The sequence below is a fragment of the Nerophis lumbriciformis genome, linkage group LG34, assembly GCF_033978685.3.
Source record: "Nerophis lumbriciformis linkage group LG34, RoL_Nlum_v2.1, whole genome shotgun sequence".
Taxonomy (NCBI): Eukaryota; Metazoa; Chordata; class Actinopteri; order Syngnathiformes; family Syngnathidae; genus Nerophis; species Nerophis lumbriciformis.
In genome coordinates this window covers 3,818,731-3,840,766 of record NC_084581.2, presented here as the reverse complement: position 1 = coordinate 3,840,766, position 22,036 = coordinate 3,818,731, and the positions used below count along the sequence as shown (strand labels likewise).

Genomic DNA, 22,036 nt, shown 5'->3' with positions numbered 1-22,036 from the left:
GACTTCTTCCTGGAAGTGAAAACCAGTGATGGTCAACCAAGTGAAGATGGCGATTGTACAGCAAGCAGCGCGCAAACTATCTGAGTAACAAAAGAGGCTTAAATCTTCCTGCAAAAATCAGATACGAGCAACAAATCTAACTATGCAATGGAATCTATCCCTATACTTTATCAAAAAAGATTTGTCGAGTAATATCAAGAATTACGTCAGTCACCTTCCCAAACATATCGAACTATTGTAGTCCAGACATCATTCTACACGACAAAACAGATGACAACTTGGAAAAATATGGCGGTCTACAACTTCTTTGTGTGTGGCTGGGTCAAGGAAATTGGTATCAAGACTCTCCCAGATAAATATTCATCGCTTTTACTCGGGTAAGATTGCATTTCATGATGTAACTTTGCGTCTACTGCTATGTGTGTTGTCCTTGCACGCACTGTTCACAAGTGGCGTGTTTTTCCCTGTCTTTATCAAAATATAACTACAGATGTCAACATTGTGTATGGGCTGAAAGCTTAACTCATAGGTTTTGCTCACATTAGACTCGCCGAGTTGGTGCTTTTCGAAACACTCGTAGCAAACGTGTTTAAAAAATATAAATGGTTTCAAAATAATACTTGAATAGGAAATAATAAACGTTACAAGTATAACAAACAAACCTTCACTGCAAACTCATGCTTTCTTCGACTCTGCTCCCTTGGACTGAAGTGTGAGCTGCATGCTTTTCTCAACCTTGTTTTTGTAAAATCTTGCACTCTTCCGCCCTTTTTGCTTGAAGGAACTCTGAATAAAAGTTTTTCCTTTTTGCGATTTGAAAGATTTGTACAGCACAAAAACAACGCAAGCACAGGGCCATTTTTTCTTCGAGAAAGGCTAAATTGCGCCCAGCACCCATTGAAAACAGAGCTAGTTTGACCACCACGCATATTTATTGTGCGGGACGTGAGCCGAAAGTGACTTTAGTAAAATCCAAGTAATATTCAGATTAAAAAAGTTAAGGTTATGTATCCTCATTTGTCCAAAAATGGTCATCTTCGTTGACTGTTACCAAGTCCGCCATGATTAGAACACACTTGCGTTTGTTTCCGGAAGTAGAAACAACACACGTTTATTGCCGGAAGTTGGAAGGGCGCTGCTATGGAAACGGGCGACCGGTATTGCTTAAAATGACCAAAATACGGTAAATATTGTACATATTACATATTGTTATAAACGTGTCTGTTACTACATTATAATATATACTTGCAGTGTGTATATAAAACATTGGAGGGTTTTGAAGTTGCTTTAATGGCTACAATAGTGATTCCCATTAGCCGCATCTTGCAAGTGTTTTTTATCATTTATAACCCCACCCCCCCCAAAAAAATAAAGACATAGTGAATATGTTCTTATCTCCCATATAGATTGTGAACGATAGGCAAAATTACAAAAAAGTGTAGTTTACCTTTAACAAAAATCTCTTTCAATGAAGACTCAAAAACAAGAAATATGTAAGAAATGCCTAATAAAGTGTAACAAAATAGTGCAAAGTGTGAAAATATAAACCAAGAGAAACCTGAGAAGAACACTTTTTTTTACAGGTTTACTGCCAAGAAATGATTTGGTTTGTGTAACATTTAATTTGGTCTGTTATTCTCATTTAGGTATGGTAATTAATTTGTTATGCAGTAATTATTTAAACATTATTGAACCAAATTATTATTCTAAAGTAGCACATTTGTTATATTTTGTTATTCATTTTATTTATACAGTCATGCACAGTTCCTGCCTGTTGTTTCTGAATATCCGAATAGGGAACGGACAAGGGTGGGTTGAAAAGAAAAGATGAGCACGGCAAAGGCGTATGGTCTGTTTGAAAAAATCAAAAAAACTGCCATACTGTCGATGTGACTTTTCCTCTTTTATCAACACTGCGTTCGCTCTCTGCAGCACTCATATTTACTTTCTCTTCTCACTCCATGCAGAGAATCAACAGCGAGACAGCAAGGTGGCGCAAACAACCTTGATAGTTGATACTGTTACGCGATTGGCTGTTTAGTGTGTCCCTCCCATTGCTCACTGATCACTTCCTGTTTTGTTAGGTTAACAGACCGCAAGTGCCTTTGTTCAAGCAACAAACCATGTTTCGTTCTTTTACAGCTTCTTCCGACCAAAAGCATATATATATATATCAAACGTCTTATTCAAAACATTTTTACTCATATAAATGATGTGTCTATCGGGATATATATTGATAACGTTTTATCAGCCCAGCCCTAAATCATTGTGACAGCTGGCTTTTCTATGCATGTGGCTTGCAGGAATCCTTCCCATTGTCTTTTTTAATGTGGGTCATAATATGATATCAACTTTCTAATATGGAGCCTCTTGCCCAATGCACAACCTGTCATCTCAGCTCATGAATACAGTGGCACCTCGGGTTACTAGTTGGCGTAACAAATGTCAGTGAACCCCTTAAGATTCGACTAAAACGTCCTGTCTTACTCACTAGCATTCGCTTCTAGCTAGCTAGAGATTGACCTAACTTTGTTTTCCAATCATAAGAAGGAAGTATGTGAGCGTGAAGGACTGTGCTGAGAAAAAAACCTGATGATATTCATTGAATTTAAGAAAAAAATCAAAGATAATGAGCGTGTGGTTAAGCACCATACCACCACTATACTGAAGTAAAATGAGTAGAGGGCCAGCCAAAGACGTTAAAATAATATATAAACAGCGGACATTTATTCATGAAAATATGGAGAAGCTGCTGATGGTGTGTTTAATGGAGCAGCAACTCAAAAGAGATAGCTTAGAAGTCCGCTCTCCAAGGTAAATAATGTACATTATTATTAAATGACTCGATAAAACCACTATTTCTTATATAAAAAAGTGTTTATTTTAAAAGGCATGTTAAAATGGTGCTGTTTTAATGGGGGGATAATCACAGATTAATTGATTTGAATTAATTTCAATGGGCTGTTCCGCAATAAGAGTTTTTCAAGGTACACACAACCAATTCAGCTCGTATCTCGAGGTAATACCCTACTTGAATAGACCGAGGAACACATTGTTGGGAGAAAGCACCTTCCATACCTCATTGAAAGTATCCCACCTATCGAAGGTCATGTTTCTGTCAATTAACAGTCTTAATTATTTAACAATTATAATTTCAGTATGTGCATTCTGTTACCATTTTAATTGGAAGCGACTACGAGTTGATGATATTGACGCTAAACAATTCAAGTTCAAATGTCATATAAACTCCATCTATACATGTATTTCTGTCACTGAAAGCAATCTTTCAGCTTGAACAAGGACCAACGACTCTAGACTTAAACCCATTTGTTTATGATCAACTCCTGTTCCTCTAATTGACATCCTAACTTTTTTTTAAGTACTTTCACAATGCATCATTTCCAAATGTGTGATGTGAACGTTTTAACATGGCGAGTCCATCAATTTTTTATGCATTTAATTTTAATTAGAGGTATTCAAACCTGATATGATCGGATATCGGTCCAATCACAGCAAAAGAGCAAGGATGGGATTATATCAGCCTGGATCTAAAATCTCTGATATAAGCTCTCCGAAACAGGCAGTCTTGCAGCATGTTTACAACTAAAAACTTTGTGAAAACAGAGCATGTTTACAGCTAAATGTCTTCCAACAAGGTTGCTAGCAGCTACACAACAGCTAAGCACACAAGCTAGACATATGTAATAAGTGTCCTTAATTGAACAGAAATGCAGTCTATAACAGCATATTGGTTAATATAAACAAGTATCAAATAGTTATAGTTGCATATTTCTTACACAAACAAAATCTCCAAGGCTGAAGTGTATTAGAAAGTATCCGTATCCAGTAATAAACGTACCCGCATCATTATACTTACTGCGTAATGAGCTTAATTTGATGAATTATTGTCGCCACTAGGGTCACCAAAAAACAATTACATTCTACTTCAACCAAAAGATAGCTTAAATCCATTCCAAACGGTTGCTAATAAATAGTTGTTGTTTTTTATACCTACCATTATTCTGTTTGATTAATTTCACCTGATCAACCCTTTTCTAACATTTCACACTTAAAATAAAAGTATGTATGAGTTGTGCTGATATATTGGATAAATATCGGTATCTGCCAATATATACTCAAGGCTCCTGTCAGGCTTGCTACTGACAGTTAGGTCATGTTTTTGTTTTCCTTTGTTTGGCGTTTTAATTCCTGCCCAGTGCTCTGTTTTCTACTTCCTTTGTTTTTGAATCACCTCCAGTCCTGGTGCTCTTGCTTTTTCAGTATTTCCTGTTTGGTCTCTGTGTTTTGAAGCACCTTTGCTTTCTGTTCCATGTCCTGCCAGCACACCTGATTCTCATGAGTTAGTTCTATTTAGTTCCACCTGGGTCCCTCCTGTGCTGGATCATTCTACTTGTTAGTCTGTTTCCAATAAATATACTTTTACCTGCATGCTGTCTGCTATTTCCGCATCCTTGGGGTCACACTACAAGCAACGTTTACCAAATCCTGATAGAAATGATCCAGCCAGTGAGTGACCCCGCAGAGATTACTATAGCCCAGCGGTTTGAAAAGATTTTGGAACTGATGGCCACGTTGAAGCGTTCTTCAGCCTCTCATCAAGCTCCCTCCCACCCATCCCTGGCATCTGTTGGCCTCTCTGGGGACGTTTGGGATCCGTTCATTGGAGTGGGGGTGGGGGGTGGCTATGAGTAGCTGTGCAGCTGGGGAGGCACGACTACTTCTTGCTCCAGTGAGGTCATCCATTACGTCGCTTCCAGCAAGCCTTCATGCTCCGGTGAGGTCGTCCATGATGCTACTATGTTTCCCTGCTGGGATGACCTTAACGACGTCGCTACCAGTACTCCATTCTGCGCCAGTGAGTTCGCCCACAATGCTGACACCGTTCTGTCCTGTCCTGGCGACGCCACCTGTCTCTCTTCCGGTGGGGTCGTTGCCTGTCTCTCTCACGTCGCCTGAGCTTCCTCGCCTGTTGGAGAAGCGCCCGTTTGGTGCTGGCCGTCCTCTCCTGCTGCAGAAGCGCCCGTCTGGCGTTTATCTTCCTCCTCGTTATCAGCCGCAATGGTGGCCAGTCCATGGACATCCTCTGCACCGACAGCAGCAGCGCCTGGGACCTGGGCGTTGACGACTGTTGCTGCTGGGGAATTCATCGTGGGCTTCTCTTGTTCCCCTTTGCCAGCTGCGTCGGTGTTGCACCTGCCGCCAACACATGGCTCTTCCCCGCTGACTGCGGGAAAATATGGCATGGATAGTTGGCCGGCCCTTTGAGGCGGGATGCAGTTTGCGACCCTCCACCGCTCTTTCCTTCACCCTCCCTTGGTTTTTGGACTTTCTGTTGAACTTAAAACGTCTGGTATCCGTTATATGAAGTGGGGCTACTGTCAGGTTTGCTACTTTATTTATTTGTTTATTGTGTTTTCTTGTGTTTGGCGTTTTTAATTCCTGTCCATTACTCTTATTTCTAGTTTATACTTCCTGTGTTTTTGAATCACTTCTTGTCCTGGTGCTCTTGTTTTGTCAGTATTTCTTGTTTGCTGTCTGTTTTAAAGCGCCTTTACTTTCTGTTTCATGTCCTGCCAGCACACTTGATTCTCATTAATTACTGTAGTTCCACTTGGGTCCCTCCTTCTGTGCTGGATCATACTATTTGTTGGTCTGCTTCTTGTTGCCGATAAATATACTTTTACCTGCACACCGTCTGTTATTTCCGCTCTCTTGGGGTCATGCTACAAGCAATGCTCACCAAAGCCTGACAGCTCCAAAATCAGTATCGCGTATCAGGACACTCCTAGTTTTAGTATTTTGATAATCACCTTTTTTTCCACCAATAGCTTAAATCAAAGAATGTTAAGAAATGTTATTCTTTATTAAATGACTGAAATGACCTCTTCATTAAAGCTTGGAACACTGGATTCATTCATGCAATTCTTGATATCTGATTTTTACAGTGCTGCACATTGTTTATATTTGCAATAACTAGTGCCATTTAGAGCCCTGGAAGGGTTCGATTTGGTTAGCTACTCATAAAACCAAGCCTTGTGATATTAAAAACCGAAAAACGGGGCCACAACAAATCTTGTTTAGGGCCACAAAACTGCGCTTTGAAAGCGAAAGTAATAAAGCAGGCAATGAAACATGATACTTGTTGGTCAATCAAAGCATTACAGGCAACCTACTATTGCAGCAAAATTATTTGCAAATGCCGATATAAATCTGTGCATCTGTAATCCAATTCAGGTGTCTGTGAACTAATTGATTTCTGGATCTCTGTATCTCATGTGTGTGTGTATTAAGTTGTCTGTCCGTATTATGATTTGTCTGTGGGTAAAAATAAAAAACAGTCTGTCCAAATTTCCTCAATTGACTGTCTTTTTAAACGTGACTTTTTGCTACGTTTCTGCCGTTAAAGACTTGACTATGTATGTGTAAAGCAATCTGTGTCAAGAGTTGAGTGTGCGTAGGAAATGTGTCTGTAATCAGATTCGTGTGAAGCAGGAACCCTTATTGGCTGTTTTTTATACGTAGCTTTTGCTACACTTCTGCGGTGTAAGAGTTGTGTGTCCGTGCAACGATTCGAAATTTCCCTATGCTCACCATTAGTCTGCGTCTTGCACCCACACTAGTGTTGGTATTGAAGCCAAGAACAATTATAATGGACTTTCCATCACTTTATGTAAATATAAGTTCACGTTGTAGCAGTAACTTAGTTGTCAGAAGTATTTTGTACACAAATAAGTTGTCAGTAATGTTATGACGTACAGGGGCCAAAATTATCACGTTTCCTCCGTCGGACGTGCTCTAACGACCTTCCCAGGAGGGCGTCCAGAGGCATCCTGACAAGATGCCCGAACTACCTCATCTGGCTCCTCTCATTGTGGAGGAGCAGTGGCTTTACTCTCAACTCCTTCCGAATGACAGCAGACATCATGTAATCACCGGCCTATCCCTATGGAAGCCCCGCCCCTCGACGGAGGAAACGTGATCATTTTGTTTACTGTTAACTTATTTGAGTACAACATAATTATATCAAAAACTGCTAAAACATGAACTTTTAATCACATAAAGTGATGGAAAGTCCGTTATAATCGTTCTCACACAAGTGTGAATGACGCTGACTAGTGGGGATCGTAGGGAAAGGCAGGTGACGTTCAGACAACTCTTTACAACAGCGTTGTCAAACTATTGAGGGCCACATTGTAGTTATGGCTGCCCTCAGAGGGCCGCTTGTAACAACGAATGATATATGAATTTGCCTATGCATTTGATTACTTTTTTTTTTTTTTTTAGGTACACTGTAAAACATTTGTATTTTTTACAGTAAAAAAATAGCAACTCAATCACCAGAATTTTACAATAAATATACAGTGTTTTTTGCAACATATTACGGTAAATGGAAAAACTTTACCATCGTTTTTATTTTATTCTGGCAACTGAGCTGCCAATTTTTTTACTGTTAAAAAAACTGATACTGTTTTACCATTAACAATAAAAAATAACAACCATAGATCTTACAGTAATAACACTGGCAGCTCAGTCGACAGAATTTCCCGTAAAAAGATAGTGGTAGAGTTTTTTCAATTTACAGTAATATGGGATAGGCTCCAGCACCCCCCGCAACCCCGTAAGGGACAAGCAGTAGAAAAATGGATGGATGGATACTGTAAAAAACATCACAAATTTTACAGTAAAATGTATCGTCGTTTTTACAGTGTACAATTTGATGGATAACTTTCTCTAAAACCATAAGTCAAGCAGAAATTTAAGTATTTTTGTCAGGCTTGTCCCTGACAGTTTGGTCAAGTTTTAGTTTTTCCTCCGTCATTTCCTGTCAACGCTCTTATTTTGGTTCTGTTTCCTGTTTCTCCCTGAGTGCTGTGTCCCTTCAGCTGTGGCTGATTGGCACCTGGCCACACCTGGTGTCAATCAGCCAGCTACTATTTAAACCTGCCTTCTCCTCCAGTCATGGCTGGATCATTGTCGTTCCTACCTGTCGTGTCGTTGTTCTTAATACTTGTCGTTGTAGCTCTGTCTACTTTTGGTTTCACTCTGCTCATGTCCTAGTTCCTTCGTGTCACAGTAAGTGTTTTTGGTTTCTTGTCCACAGTTAGTCTCTGTGCTATTTTAGTTCATAGCCAAGTTTGTTCTCCGCCTTGTGCGCGCCTTTTGTTACCCTTTCGTTTGTTGTTTTGCCTTAGTGTATAATTAAATCATGTTTTCTCGTACAATGCCTTCCGCCTTCTCTGCATCTTGGGGTTCGTCACCTACAAACTCTGACATAATGATCCAGCCAAATTCGAATCTCGCAGAGATGTCCATGGCGGAGAGGCTTAACAAAATTTTGGACTTAATGGCTAATCTGAAGAAAAGTTCGGCCGCTTTTCAAGCCCTCTCCCTCCCACCCCTGTCGTCTGTGGTCCTATCTGGGGACGTCTGGGATCCGTCCCTTGGGGGAGGGGCTATGAGTAGCAGTGCAGCTGGGGAGGCACAGCTACTTCTCGCCCCAGTGGGTCTGCAAGAGACGGCGCCATCATCTCCGGTGGGTCTGCAACCTACGGCGCCACCATGCAGTCCGTTGGGCCGGCAGACGCCACCATGCAGTCCGGTGGGCCGGCAGACGCCACCATGCAGTCCGGTGGGCCGGCAGACGCCACCATGCAGTCCGGTGGGCCGGCAGACGCCACCATGCAGTCCGGTGGGCCGGCAGACGCCACCATGCAGTCCGGTGGGCCGGCAGACGCCACCATGCACTCCGGTGGGCCGGCAGACGCCACCATGCACTCCGGTGGGCCGGCAGACGCCACCATGCACTCCGGTGGGCCGGCAGACGCCACCATGCACTCCGGTGGTCCGGCAGACGCCACCATGCACTCCGGTGGTCCGGCAGACGCCACCATGCACTCCGGTGGTCCGGCAGACGCCACCATGCAGTCCGGTGGTCCGGCAGACGCCACCATGCAGTCCGGTGGTCCGGCAGACGCCACCATGCAGTCCGGTGGTCCGGCAGACGCCACCATGCAGTCCGGTGGTCCGGCAGACGCCACCATGCAGTCCGGTGGTCCGGCAGACGCCACCATGGAGTCCGGTGGTCCGGCAGACGCCACCATGCACTCCGGTGGGCCGGCAGACGCCACCATGCACTCCGGTGGGCCGGCAGACGCCACCATGCACTCCGGTGGGCCGGCAGACGCCACCATGCACTCCGGTGGGCCGGCAGACGCCACCATGCAGTCCGGTGGTCCGGCAGACGCCACCATGCAGTCCGGTGGTCCGGCAGACGCCACCATGCAGTCCGGTGGTCCGGCAGACGCCACCATGCAGTCCGGTGGTCCGGCAGACGCCACCATGCAGTCCGGTGGTCCGGCAGACGCCACCATGCAGTCCGGTGGTCCGGCAGACGCCACCATGCAGTCCGGTGGGCCGGCAGACGCCACCATGCAGTCCGGTGGGCCGGCAGACGCCACCATGCAGTCCGGTGGGTCTACAACCAACGGCGCCACCATCCTCCTCTCCGGTGGGCCAGCAGCAGACGGCGCCACCATCCTCCTCTCCGGTGGGCCAGCAGCAGACGGCGCCACCATCCTCCTCTCCGGTGGGCCAGCAGCAGACGGCGCCACCATCCTCCTCTCCGGTGGGCCAGCAGCAGACGGCGCCACCATCCTCCTCTCCGGTGGGCCAGCAGCAGACGGCGCCACCATCCTCCTCTCCGGTGGGCCAGCAGCAGACGGCGCCACCATCCTCCTCTCCGGTGGGCCAGCAGCAGACGGCGCCACCATCCTCTTCTCCGGTGGGCCAGCAGCAGAGGGCGCCACCATCCTCTTCTCCGGTGGGCCAGCAGCAGAGGGCGCCACCATCCTCTTCTCCGGTGGGCCAGCAGCAGAGGGCGCCACCATCCTCTTCTCCGGTGGGCCAGCAGCAGAGGGCGCCCCCATCCTCTTCTCCGGTGGGCCAGCAGCAGAGGGCGCCACCATCCTCCTCTCCGGTGAGCCAACAGACGCCGCCGCCATGCACTCCGGTGGGCCAGCAGAGGGCGCCACCGCCATCCTCCCCGGTGGGCCAGCAGAGGGCGCCACCGCCATCTTCTCCGGTGGGCCAGCAGAGGGCGCCACCATCTTCTCCGGTGGGTCCTCCCATGCCGGCGGTCGAGCCGCCTCGCCAATTGCGGCGGCGTTCAACTCGCCGTCGCCACCTAACTCTTCCCCGCTGGTTGCGGGGACACTTGGCCTGGTGGCCCACCTCCTTGTCCTCCCTCCACCCTCCCGTGACTTTGGACTGTTTTTTGGGGGGGGTTCCTAGAACGTCTGGTATCCGTTATAGGAAGGGGGGCTACTGTCAGGCTTGTCCCTGACAGTTTGGTCAAGTTTTAGTTTTTCCTCTGTCATTTCCTGTCAACGCTCTTATTTTGGTTCTGTTTCCTGTTTCTCCCTGAGTGCTGTGTCCCTTCAGCTGTGGCTGATTGGCACCTGGCCACACCTGGTGTCAATCAGCCAGCTACTATTTAAACCTGCCTTCTCCTCCAGTCATGGCTGGATCATTGTCGTTCCTACCTGTCGTGTCGTTGTTCTTAATACTTGTCGTTGTAGCTCTGTCTACTTTTGGTTTCACTCTGCTCATGTCCTAGTTCCTTCGTGTCACAGTAAGTGTTTTTGGTTTCTTGTCCACAGTTAGCCTCTGTGCTATTTTAGTTCATAGCCAAGTTTGTTTTCCGCCTTGTGCGCGCCTTTTGTTACCCTTTTCGTTTGTTGTTTTGCCTTAGTGTATAATTAAATCATGTTTTCTCGTACAATGCCTTCCGCCTTCTCTGCATCTTGGGGTTCGTCACCTACAAACTCTGACAATTTTAACAAAATAAAATGTTTGGAAAGTACCGGTATGACAATATATTTTTTGCTATATAAAGTTTAAAAGGTATGCAATGTCATGCAGTACCTGTATATTTTTCTGTTAAAATGGAAAGAACAAATACATTTAGTAAGAAAAGATCAAGTACTTTATTGGACGCATATTATTTCCGAGCCTTTGTGGGTCACATAAAATGATGTGGCGGGCCAGATCTGGCCCCCGGCCTTGAGTTTGACATCCCTGCTTTACAATATGTTATCGCAAAAGTCAAGTGTAATCAGACAGCCAATCAGGGTTCTTGCTTTACACCAATCTAATTACAAAGTGATGCATTTTTTTACGCACACACAACTCTTAGACACAGATTGCTCTACACGTACACACCTCTGAATACGGACGTCAGACACAACTCGTTTACGGCAGAAACGTAGCAAAAAGACAGCCAATAGAGGAAATACGGACAGACTGCTTTTTTTTTAACCTACAGACAAATCATAATATGGACGGACAATATAAAACACGCACACTCGGCTCTGATTACACAAACACACTGAGAAACAGACGCACAGATTGAGATACGCATTTGCAAATAATTTTGCTACAATAATACTTCTATACAATATAGTTTGGCTGCAGAACGAGACAGGAGGAAGAGGAGGTCAACATTGCCATCAAGTTGCCAAAAGGGCAAATAGGTTTGAACACTTAAATGTTCAATGTTTTTAAATACATTTTAACTTACACATTTTTTATTTGCCTTTAGGTTATGAGAATGGTTAATTTAGCATGTTAGATATTTTTACAAATAAAATAGAATCCCATATTTGGATTTTAGACCTGTCATGTTGCCCTCTAGTGTCTCAATATGAACACTGTTGAGCACATCCAGGACCATCCAAAACTTGAAACTGTCGTGTCCGCAACTCACACTTGCTTCATCGGCGTGCAAGTAGAAGAGGGTGAGTGGTCTGGCGAATTAAAGTTCAATTAACAGCACGGACGCCATGGCGCTCGGAACAAAGGAGAACAATAAGCAACAAAGCAGAGAGGGCCAGACTCACTGGAGCCAGCAACTTATGAGGCGTCCCACAGCCGCAGCACCACCCGCGGAACAATTCACTCGTCATGCGCGAAAACCCCTGCAGTCGCCACTGTACCACCGTTTTATTATTACTTTGTAACATGTATAGAATTCGTGTATAATGTGACCCAAAAGTGTCAAATGTTGCTTATGACTTACATCTGTGTTAAAAATAGTCTACCAAAAATGCACAAGTAAAGCAACGCACCTCTAAGTGAAGAAAGTGTGTTCATTGGGAAATATCCAAAACATTTATTAGTAATTATGTGTCAGGGATAGGCTCCAGGCCCCCGCTACCACAAAAGGGACAAGCGGTAGAAAATGGATGAATGATGCAGCGCCACTGCAGGGACTAGTTCGTCAGCACAGCGGAGTGATTTGTACCCCACCTCTTCCCTTCATGCGACTTGTCTTCGGGGTCTGGAAGGACATGGCATGGACGAGCTGAGGGCGGAAAACTGGTGGAAATCTCTCAAGAAAGTTGGAAGTAACGCAGGGACAAGTTCAGAAAACTAGCTGGCGGACACTGCGCGTTTAAAGGTAGGGGATTGGAGGATGGTTTGCTTGCAAAAGAAAGCAAAGTGGTGTTAAGCTATTTCATCTGAGATCACCACTTTTCCCTGCGGAGGGCTAGCGGCTAGCTAGGCTAACAGCTAGCATAGCACAACTTAAGTTCAACAAGTTTACGCAATGCAATATCACTCGCGTGGGACATCTGTTTTTATAACAAGATTCAACGTGGTTGGTGATTGTCTAAAATAATTAAAATACGATTCTGAGGGGGTTATGAAAAGTTTGGGTAGATTGGCGTTTTTCTTGGCGAGTTTAGTTGAGGTTAGCAGCGCCATTAGCTTTAGCACGATGTCATGGTTATCTTCGCTGTTGAAAATAAAGTGCTTATTGTAACACGACGGGCGTGTTTTCCAACTTATCTTTACCTTTCGCCACTAATGAGATGTTTCACGGCTCCGTGGTTTGTGTACGGCGAACTGCGTTTCTCAGAATCCTTTTTCTTGGGTGGGGGTGCTCACCAGTCTCCATATTTCATGAAAAAGTGTGCTAAACATTACTCATATGCTTACATCTTGTACAGATAAACATTTTTTTAACATTCTTTATAAGCAAGGCGAAAGTCTTAGGTTAACTAGTATATTTGTATTATTGAATCAAATCATGCTTGGTATCCATAGTTTTGTTTGCGTTGGTTTATCAAATGTTTTGCAGTATAACAATAGACCCTTTCCCAATATGTGAGATTTATACATACTCGACGCTGTAGTGGTTTGTGTTAGAGGACCAAGCGACTAATCTTTTGACTTCTCAAATGGAATCTGTTCTTATCAATTGTGACTGTTGATGAAATAAATGGTGATGACCTCCCACCTCCAAAGACATGCACCTGGGGATAAGTTGATTGGTAGCACTAAATTGGCCCTAGTGTGTGAATGTTGTCTATCTGTGTTGGTCCTGCGATGAGGTGGCGACTTGTCCAGGGTGTACTCCGCCTTCCGCCCGATTGTAGCTGAGATATGCTCCAGCGACCCCAAAGGGAATAAGCGGTAGAAAATGGATGGATGAATGGAACTCTCCCATCCCCCCTCCTGGGTAGAGGATGTAAATTTGTAGATGTCATAAGTTTGATTGGGCTTTTGATGGTGCAAACACAAAGCCTCAGGCCATGTCTACACTAAGTCATCTAACCCCTTTAACGAATAATTATTTAGCCTAAGCCCGTTTCAGCCACACTAAACCAGCGTTTAAGGTCCCCCTCCTCGGACAAATTTTTACACGGCTAAGTGCGCCGTGTATTTCTTGAATCTCTTAGCTTTGTGTGGACTCATTGATCGTTTACAAACTGAGTTCGGAGAGGAAGTTACGTCAGAAAGACCGCGCCCACACAGGAAGTGATGGCAAAAATACCACGCCCCACACAGGAAGAGACATCAGAAAGAACGCGCCACAGCCAGCTTCATAACAAAGATGGAGGCGGATCATCCAGACACGCCCGTGTTTCTCCTTCTTGTACATGTACAGGCGCTTTTGGAAATCACAAATCAATACCTTAAGACAGTGGTTCTTAACCTGGGTTCGATCGAACCCTAGGGGTTTGGTGAGTCGGCCTCAGGGGTTCGGCGGAGGTCAAGACACACCCGACTCATCGTGTAAATCAAAACTTCTCCCTATCGGCGTATTATTGATACCACCAAACAATGTTCCCTCTACTTTTCCATCTGATTTGCAGGTGTGTAATTTGTTGTGAGTTCATGCACTGTGTTGGTTTTGTTCTTTGAACAATGTGATGTTCATGCACAGTTCATTTTGTGCACCAGTAAGAAAAAAACATGTAACTTTGTCTTGAATTTGAAAAAAATGATTGTATTTTTCACTAAAGAAGGGTTCGGTGAATGCGCATATGAAACTGGTGGGGTTCGGTACCTCCAACAAGGTTAAGAACCACTGCCTTAAGAGAAGGCAATGGGCGATTGCAGCTATTTCGGTCCAGTCCTTACAAAGCTAAGAGCCGGAGATTCAAGAAATACACGGCGCACTTACCCCTCAGACTTGGAGGTGTCTCAATGACTACGTTTACACTGCAGGCCAAAGCGGCCAAAATCTGATTTTTTTTTTTCATCTGATTTTTTTCCAGTTGACTGTTTACACCGCAGGTAAAATGTGATTTTTATCAGACTCCAGTGTAAACGCACACAGGCCCCAGTGAGGCCTCGTCACTTACATGCGCACTTCGATAAAGTGAAAACAAAGGAAGTTGATCGGGAGGAAGTCGCTACTACTACAAAATAAAATAAAAGTTGCAACACCTTAAAAACATTTTTAAGGTGAAAATTAATTAAAGTAATTTAATGTATGAATGGATGTATATAGTGTAATATATTAGGGAGGGTTGTAATATTTGTATGGCTGCTAAGTAGAGGAGACACGGACATCAGCGTGGCTCTACAGGAGCTTCATTTTTCCACTCGCATGTAAGCAAAGGCGCCACAGCGTCAATTCCGATCCTTTAAAAATCGCTATTTCTTTGGAACCTAAATATATATTCATAAATTACATATAGCGTATTATTTGCGCACTATTGACTTGTGATGCACCGAAAATTTGGTCGTCTTGATTAAAAAACGAAACCGGATGTTGCGATGAAATATCTATTTTCGTTGGCGACTGCGTCTTTTCTGGTGCACACAAATGACAAAGCTCGCCCAAAGCTGACGAAAAAATCAGTCAGGTCGCATTGTGTTTAGACTGCAGTCACATTTTAAAAGATCAGATTCCAGTGGATTCAAGACTACCTCCTGGTGTAGCCTCAATCTGATGCCAAAAGATGAGATTTGACGCCCTTTAGTGTTTGGACTGGCAAAAAAAAATCATATCGGTGTCACTTAAGGCCAAAAAAATCAAATGTATTGTGCTGTGTAAACGGGGCCCATGACTATGTTTCCATGCACTAAATAGTCTGATCTGTAAAATAGTTTAGTTTTTTTGTATTTTAACACCTACATGTGAAGTCCAAGTGTCCATGCACATTCTCTCATGTGACTATTGGTCGTACGCTGTGTGCCTCCCCTACACTGGTGGGTGCTTATTAATTAATGTATTGCTTTTCCAGTTGACCTATGGCGTCACACCAAAACAAGGCATCTTCGGCTCCTTACAAGTCAACAGCCCAGTTCTTGTTGTAACTGATGTCCGCTGTAATATCGGCACGTATTATAAATACTACGTCTATAATGGCTATGCTGATGTTAAATAGCAGAGAGCATCAAAAAATTATCTTTGATTGCGCTACGGACATGATACCACTACAAAAAAGGTCTCGGAGCAGATGCGGGTCCAAAGCGAAGAAAGACTGGCGGGAGGGAGTTTTTTTGAAGGACTTTTTGGACTGAGCATCATGGAAAGAAAACTTTGTCCCAGAGTTTATTCAAAAGGCTCTGTGGATTGCACAAATGCAGCGTGAAGAGGTGTGTGTACGCTTTCTTCTTTGCCGAATATACCTGCTTCTCTTCCATCTCATTCATATTTCGTCCGGGACTCCGAATGGAGCCGGCATTCTCCATTCCCTTTGCTACCTTCTTGAATAGATATTTTTCTCCCATCGGTGCACTTCAAAATGTTCAGTTCTTTTAATTTGTGAAGCAAATACACAGTCTCATCTTTATTCCAGTTGTTGCCTCTGTTTTGAATAAATGCTACTTGCTTCTGGGTTATATTCTGCATTTTTAGACTGGCGCATGCGCGACACAAAGGGTCCCCCACGGCACCACACACCCACTCGAGACATCTGTTTTTCAATTGCATAATCTAAATGTGTTCGTCTGACTTTTTGTAAAATGCTTATTTTGAGCCGAATTATTTGAGAAATCCGACTAATTTAGGACTTAAAACTTCTGTCTTGAATAAAATAATGATTTAAATATAAATTTAGTATAATATTGAGATGACTATATAGTTTTAGTAAGAGGCTCCGTTGTAAGCGGGCTTTTATTTACAAGTTGAGTGCATTAAATAAATACACCTTTCGTCATGTCTTTCATAATGATTGTGAACGTTATGCAAAATTCCCCAAAAAAAGTGCAGTTCCCCTTTAAGCGGTAGTTTGTTGTTTTTGCAGTCTTGTTCGCCTCGTAAATAGTTGCATTTGATTTCCCCCACTCGGTTTGATGCTGTTACATATGTGGGAATACATTTGTTGGGGTGCTGCCTGTTTTAAAGAAACTTTGCAGCATGCTGTCATTTGTTCCACGATGCAATTCTAAAGCACTGACAACACTTTTCTTTGGAACAAACATCTTGCTCTTGTTAGCATTAGCTATGTTTTGCTAGGAAATAAGGGGGCGGGCAAGGGCTACAGAAAGTCATGGGGGCAAAAACTATGCCGGAGGAAGAGAAGAAAAACATAAAAAAATGTAATCGTCTGAAGCAAAAATCTAATTTATTGATCAAATTGATCTGGCATAGGATTTTTCCATCCATAGTAGGAAATCTGTCTTTTTTATCTCTGTAAAAATATACAAAAATTAAAATATCGTTTTTCCCACCTACCTTGTGTGTTAAAATCTTGATCCGTCTCTTTGCCATACTTGCCAACAACTACGGTTTTCCGTAATGAATACTGTTTTTGATAATCCATTTTAAAAGTTCGGCTGCAACGGTAAAACTATGGTTTTCCATTAAAAATTATTAACATAAAAATCAAAGTTATTCTATATAGCGAAGCTACGTAGCTTAACCACATTTCCCAGTAGCTTCGCTATTTTTAAACAAGTAGCAATTTCCGTAACTTTGCTATTTTTAGACCCATGTAGCGGTTAGCTAAACTGCATGCTACAAAAGAAGAAAGAGGACTTGCAACTCCACGGGCAGGGGACAAACTCAATGATGATTGATTGGTTTTACGTATAAGAACATCCATGATTAGTTGGTTGGTTTACTATGATGAGTCACGATTGGTTAAGATTAGGGCAAAACATTATGGACAGGCCAGAGGCAAGATAGGGCGGGTCATCGAACCATGAAAGGAAATCACAACAGACACGCACATCCCAAATGACGATGAGAGGGTCGGAGAAAAGAAGAGGGAATATTCGAGTGGGCGATTTTTTTTTTTTTTTTTTAAACTAGTGTAAGTTGGCAGAGGGATTCTCCTTAGATTTTACTTTTAGCGATGTAGACGATGTCCAGGAAACCCACAATTTGCTACTTGGCCACATTTGGACAAATGTATGCGCTTGGATAAAACAATGCCCAAAACATTCGTTTTAGTTTTTTACCATGTAAGCCCAAATCAAAACTGCTTCCGACATGGAAGACGTAGAGAACACATTTAAGAACACACCTGATTGTGGCAGACGTGATGACTTTTGCTACAGTATAGCCGGTCTAAATGCTACATTTCATTTTCATTGGCGTTTTAGAACAAGACAATAGCTGACATTTTCTTCATTATTTCTACTGTTTATATTTTGACATTGAATAGGTAAATCATTTTTGAAACATAAACATGACTGCAAGATATTTGTTATTTCATGCTATAAATCAAAAATGGCTATTCAGATAAAGGAAGTTAGCTAATAGAATAAACATTGTTTGTACTTTTAATGATGCTTGCACTTTGAGCAGTTAGAAGTGGAGAGGGAGTCGAGGAGACAGAAATTGGCTATAAAATCCAAGGCAGAATCTACTAAAGCAGAAACAAAAAGGAAAATGCAAGCTGCTCTGAAATTTGCCAGAAAGGCTCATGTCAGAGCCATCAAAGCAAAAATGCCAAAGAAATGTGTGAATGAACCAAAGTAATGTATAAATAATGTAAATACGGTAACTCGATGAACCATCTGTGGCTGTGAAGTGAACACTAATAAGCTTGTAAATACTGTATAGAGTAGGCTAACCCATGTGGTTCCTGTGGCTGTGAACACAAGTTGTAATTACTGTAGTGACTAAATAACATAGTGATTGAAACAGACAGTTATTTATTTGGATGAATGGGGTATGTATTTATGCAAACTCTGTTGATAATTTTTAAATTCTTTAAACACTAAAACATCTTCAAATGGTGCTTATTTTTGCATGTTCAATTGCTGAAAAGCCAGGAGCTTTGGGGGGATTGTCCCCCTCACCAGGGCGCCGCTGGGGACCTGCGGCCCCCCAGACCCCCGCCTTATTTTCGGTCTTTTTCATTAAGTTCAAATCACATGCCTGATTGATATATCGCTCAGGCCTACAATGTAGTAATAAATGATCCTAATACTGGAGTTTGCATGTTCTCCCCATGACTGCGTGGGTTCCCTGTGGGTACTCAGACTTCCTCCCACCTCCAAAGACATGCACCTGAGGATAGGTTGATTGACCCTAGTGTATGAACGTGTCTATCTGTGTTGGTCCTGCAATGAGATGGCGATTTGTCCAGGGTATACCCCGCCTTCCGCCCATGTGCAGTTGGGATAGGCTCCAGCACGACCCCAAAATAATCTGCTGACCTGCAATAAGTTTAATCTTTTTCTTGGGTGGCATTTTTGCGTTCTCCTTTTCCTGTTTTATCGAGAAAAACGATGTCTCATTGGAAGCAAGATGATGTGAGGACGCTGTTTGGACATAACACACTGGCAGCTAACATTCAATGTAGTTTTTATCAACACAACCATATTATGTTTGGGGATAGGTTGATTGGCAACACTAAATTGGCCCTAGTGTGTGCATGTGAGTGTGAATGTTGTCTGTCTATCTGTGTTGGCCCTGCGATGAGCTGGCGACTTGTCCAGGGTGTACACCGCCTTCCGCCCGAATGCAGCTGAGATAGGCTCCAGCGACACCAAAAGGGACAAGCGTTAGAAAATGTATAGATGGATAGTTCAGTACAACAACCCACCTAAACTTTAAAACATAATCGACATGAATGAGCACGGCATCAAGCAGTGAAAAACGCGGGTTTGTATTTTTAATTGTTGAAATGAAATCAGCGGTAATGAGCTAGTTTTTTTTTTGTAGTGGCTAAATTAGCATGTTTCAAAACTTTGTACCGGGGATCACGTCTGCGCCGAGTTGATGCACAGGGTTGAAACAGGGCTTGTCTGGTCTGCTAAAAACAAGGTTTATTTTGCCAGTTAGTGTGATTAAACACAAGTTGTTTAATGTTCACAATATATCGTTTTTCATGGGAAAATTAGGTGTACGGTATAAACCGGTAACTTCAAAAACGTGTAATGTGCTTATGGTTGCCTAAGTGTTTTGCGGCTAGATAACGAGTGTTGAGAATACTCAGATTATTTTTGTTGTAGTTACTAACGTAAAGTGTTGTTTATTCCATCCATCCATTTTCTACCGCTTATTCCCTTTTGGGGTCGCGGGGGGCGCTAGAGCCTATCTCAGCTACAATCGGGCGGAAGGCGGGGTACACCCTGGACAAGTCGCCACCTCATCGCAGGGCCAACACAGATAGACAGACAACATTCACACTCACATCCACACACTAGGGCCAATTTAGTGTTGCCAATCAACCTATCCCCAGGTGCATGTCTTTGGAAGTGGGAGGAAGCCGTTATAATGTAATTAGTTAACTGTTACTATGTCAAAGCAATTGTCGTTCATGGTGTTCATTAATGTTAGGTTTATATACTTACAGTTGTGCACGGGGATATGTGGAGTTTCTACTCGCTCACAGCGGTGAAAGCTGCAGACTGTTAGGTTTAAAACTACTTTTCAGCCACCCAGCTGCTATACTACAGTACCTTCGTCTGCACAGGCTATGGGAAGAGGCACTTTTAAACCAAGTTGTAGCTAAACATTTGACACACGGAGCGAGCAGCAGAGAGGAGCTATCGTTATCTTCTGTGCTAAGTCGCTAACAGAAGTGAACAACAAACAGATGAGCTTAGTGATAAAGTCGCTACAAGGAGAAAAATACGTTCTCAAGCAAATTGGTGTATGTTTAAATAAAGCTGTAGTCCAGGGGTCGGGAACCTTTTTGGCTGAGAGAGCCATGAAAGCCAAAGATTTTAAAATGTATTTCCGTGAGAGACATATTATATTTTTTAACACTGAATACAACTAAATGCGTGTATTTTTAAGTAAGACCAACCTTTTTAGAGTGTAATAAGTCTCTTGTTCTTTTTAATAACATTGTTATTCTGAAGCTAATCAATAATAAATAAAATACTTCTTACCAATAATGCGACTTTTTGAACAGGTGCGGTAGAAAACGGATGGATGGATTAAAATGAATGAGAATGTTTTATATTTTGAACGTTATTTTTAACACTGTGATTACCAGCGGACTTATTCATTAATTATCGTGTTAAGCAGTGTCAGCTAAGATTTATCTGACAGCCAGATGCAGTCATCAAAAGAGCCACATCTGACTCTAGAGCCATCGGTTCCCTACCCCTGCTGTAGTCACTCACCAATAGCCAAATGTAGTCGCTGACAAAAGCATTGCATCACTCGGGAGTCAAGAAGTCGCGCACCATTTTTTCTTTACAAAGTTTGATGCGCATCATGCTCTGTGTCATTGTGCGTCAGAGAAGCGTCAGTAAACACGCAAGGGGCGGGGGTGAGCCAAAGGGAATGTCCTGTGTTTGGCCCCTCAGGCGCAGAGAAGAGCAAACAGCCGTAATAAAGGCACATCAAAAGATACCAATGGCAGCATTGTTTAAATATATACCACTTTCTAAATAATACCGGGATTAACTATAATACCGGTATACCACCCAGTAAAGGTGGGGAAAATAATAGATTTTTGGATGCATCACAATTCGGACATGAACGATTATAAAATTGATTAGTAAACGTCGATAATCGATTTATTTATCGTAAATAATGTAATGCAAACAGTTCTAAAATTTGCCACCTCACCGAGAGATCAGACCAGCTCCTTTATTATCGGGCACTTATGGTCCAGTTTTGCACACATTTTCATTAATTTAATAAATGTGGAAATTAATTTAAGTGTTTCTTATTCCGAATTAATTGGGTTTTTTTAAGTTACCAGTGATAAACGCGTGTTTAGTAAAAGTAAAAGAAATGTAAAACTGCATCAATACACATAATTAAAGATGCATTAATAATCTATTTTTAATCGAAAAGCAGCTTCTGAATCATAATCGAATCGCGAGGTGCCCAAAGATTCCCTCTTCTACTACCTAGCCTAGCAATGATTCATATTTTCTTTAAAAAGGCTAAAATAATGTTTCATGTATATTTAAAAACAAATGTGTGTTATTAGTTTATAATAACATATGCTGTTTATTATATTATCAGAATCAGCTTTGTTGGCAAAGTATGTTTAACACACAGAGCGTGATTTGGTACACTGCTGTGCTCTCTTTGTTCAATGCAATTTCAGTTGTTGCTGCTTATTGTAAAAGGTAACACAAGCCACACTATATTCTGACCTACATTAATGTTGAGGAATTAATAAAGTTGATTAAATAGAATTGAAAAAATAACCAATCTTTAGAAATATTGTTATTGTAAGAGCAAACACTGATTAACTTTTTTTCTAGCGTACTAACACATCGGTGTGCTATGGTATAAGCTGTAAGCTAGCTACGGCAAAAGGTAAGGTAGCTTCTACGTCAGCAGCTGAAT

The 22,036-nt window shown here is 42.7% G+C and overlaps 1 protein-coding gene across 1 annotated transcript in view; it reads left to right on the top strand.

Annotated features, from left to right (window-relative positions):
* The first annotated feature begins 12,315 nt into the window (after positions 1–12,315).
* smad5 (SMAD family member 5) overlaps positions 12,316–22,036 on the top strand; it is a 46,870-nt gene continuing 37,149 nt past the window's right edge. Inside the window, exon 1 of the mRNA XM_061929924.1 lies at positions 12,316–12,478. The gene's annotated coding sequence lies outside the window, so the exon portion shown is untranslated. The remainder of the gene's footprint in view (positions 12,479–22,036) is intronic.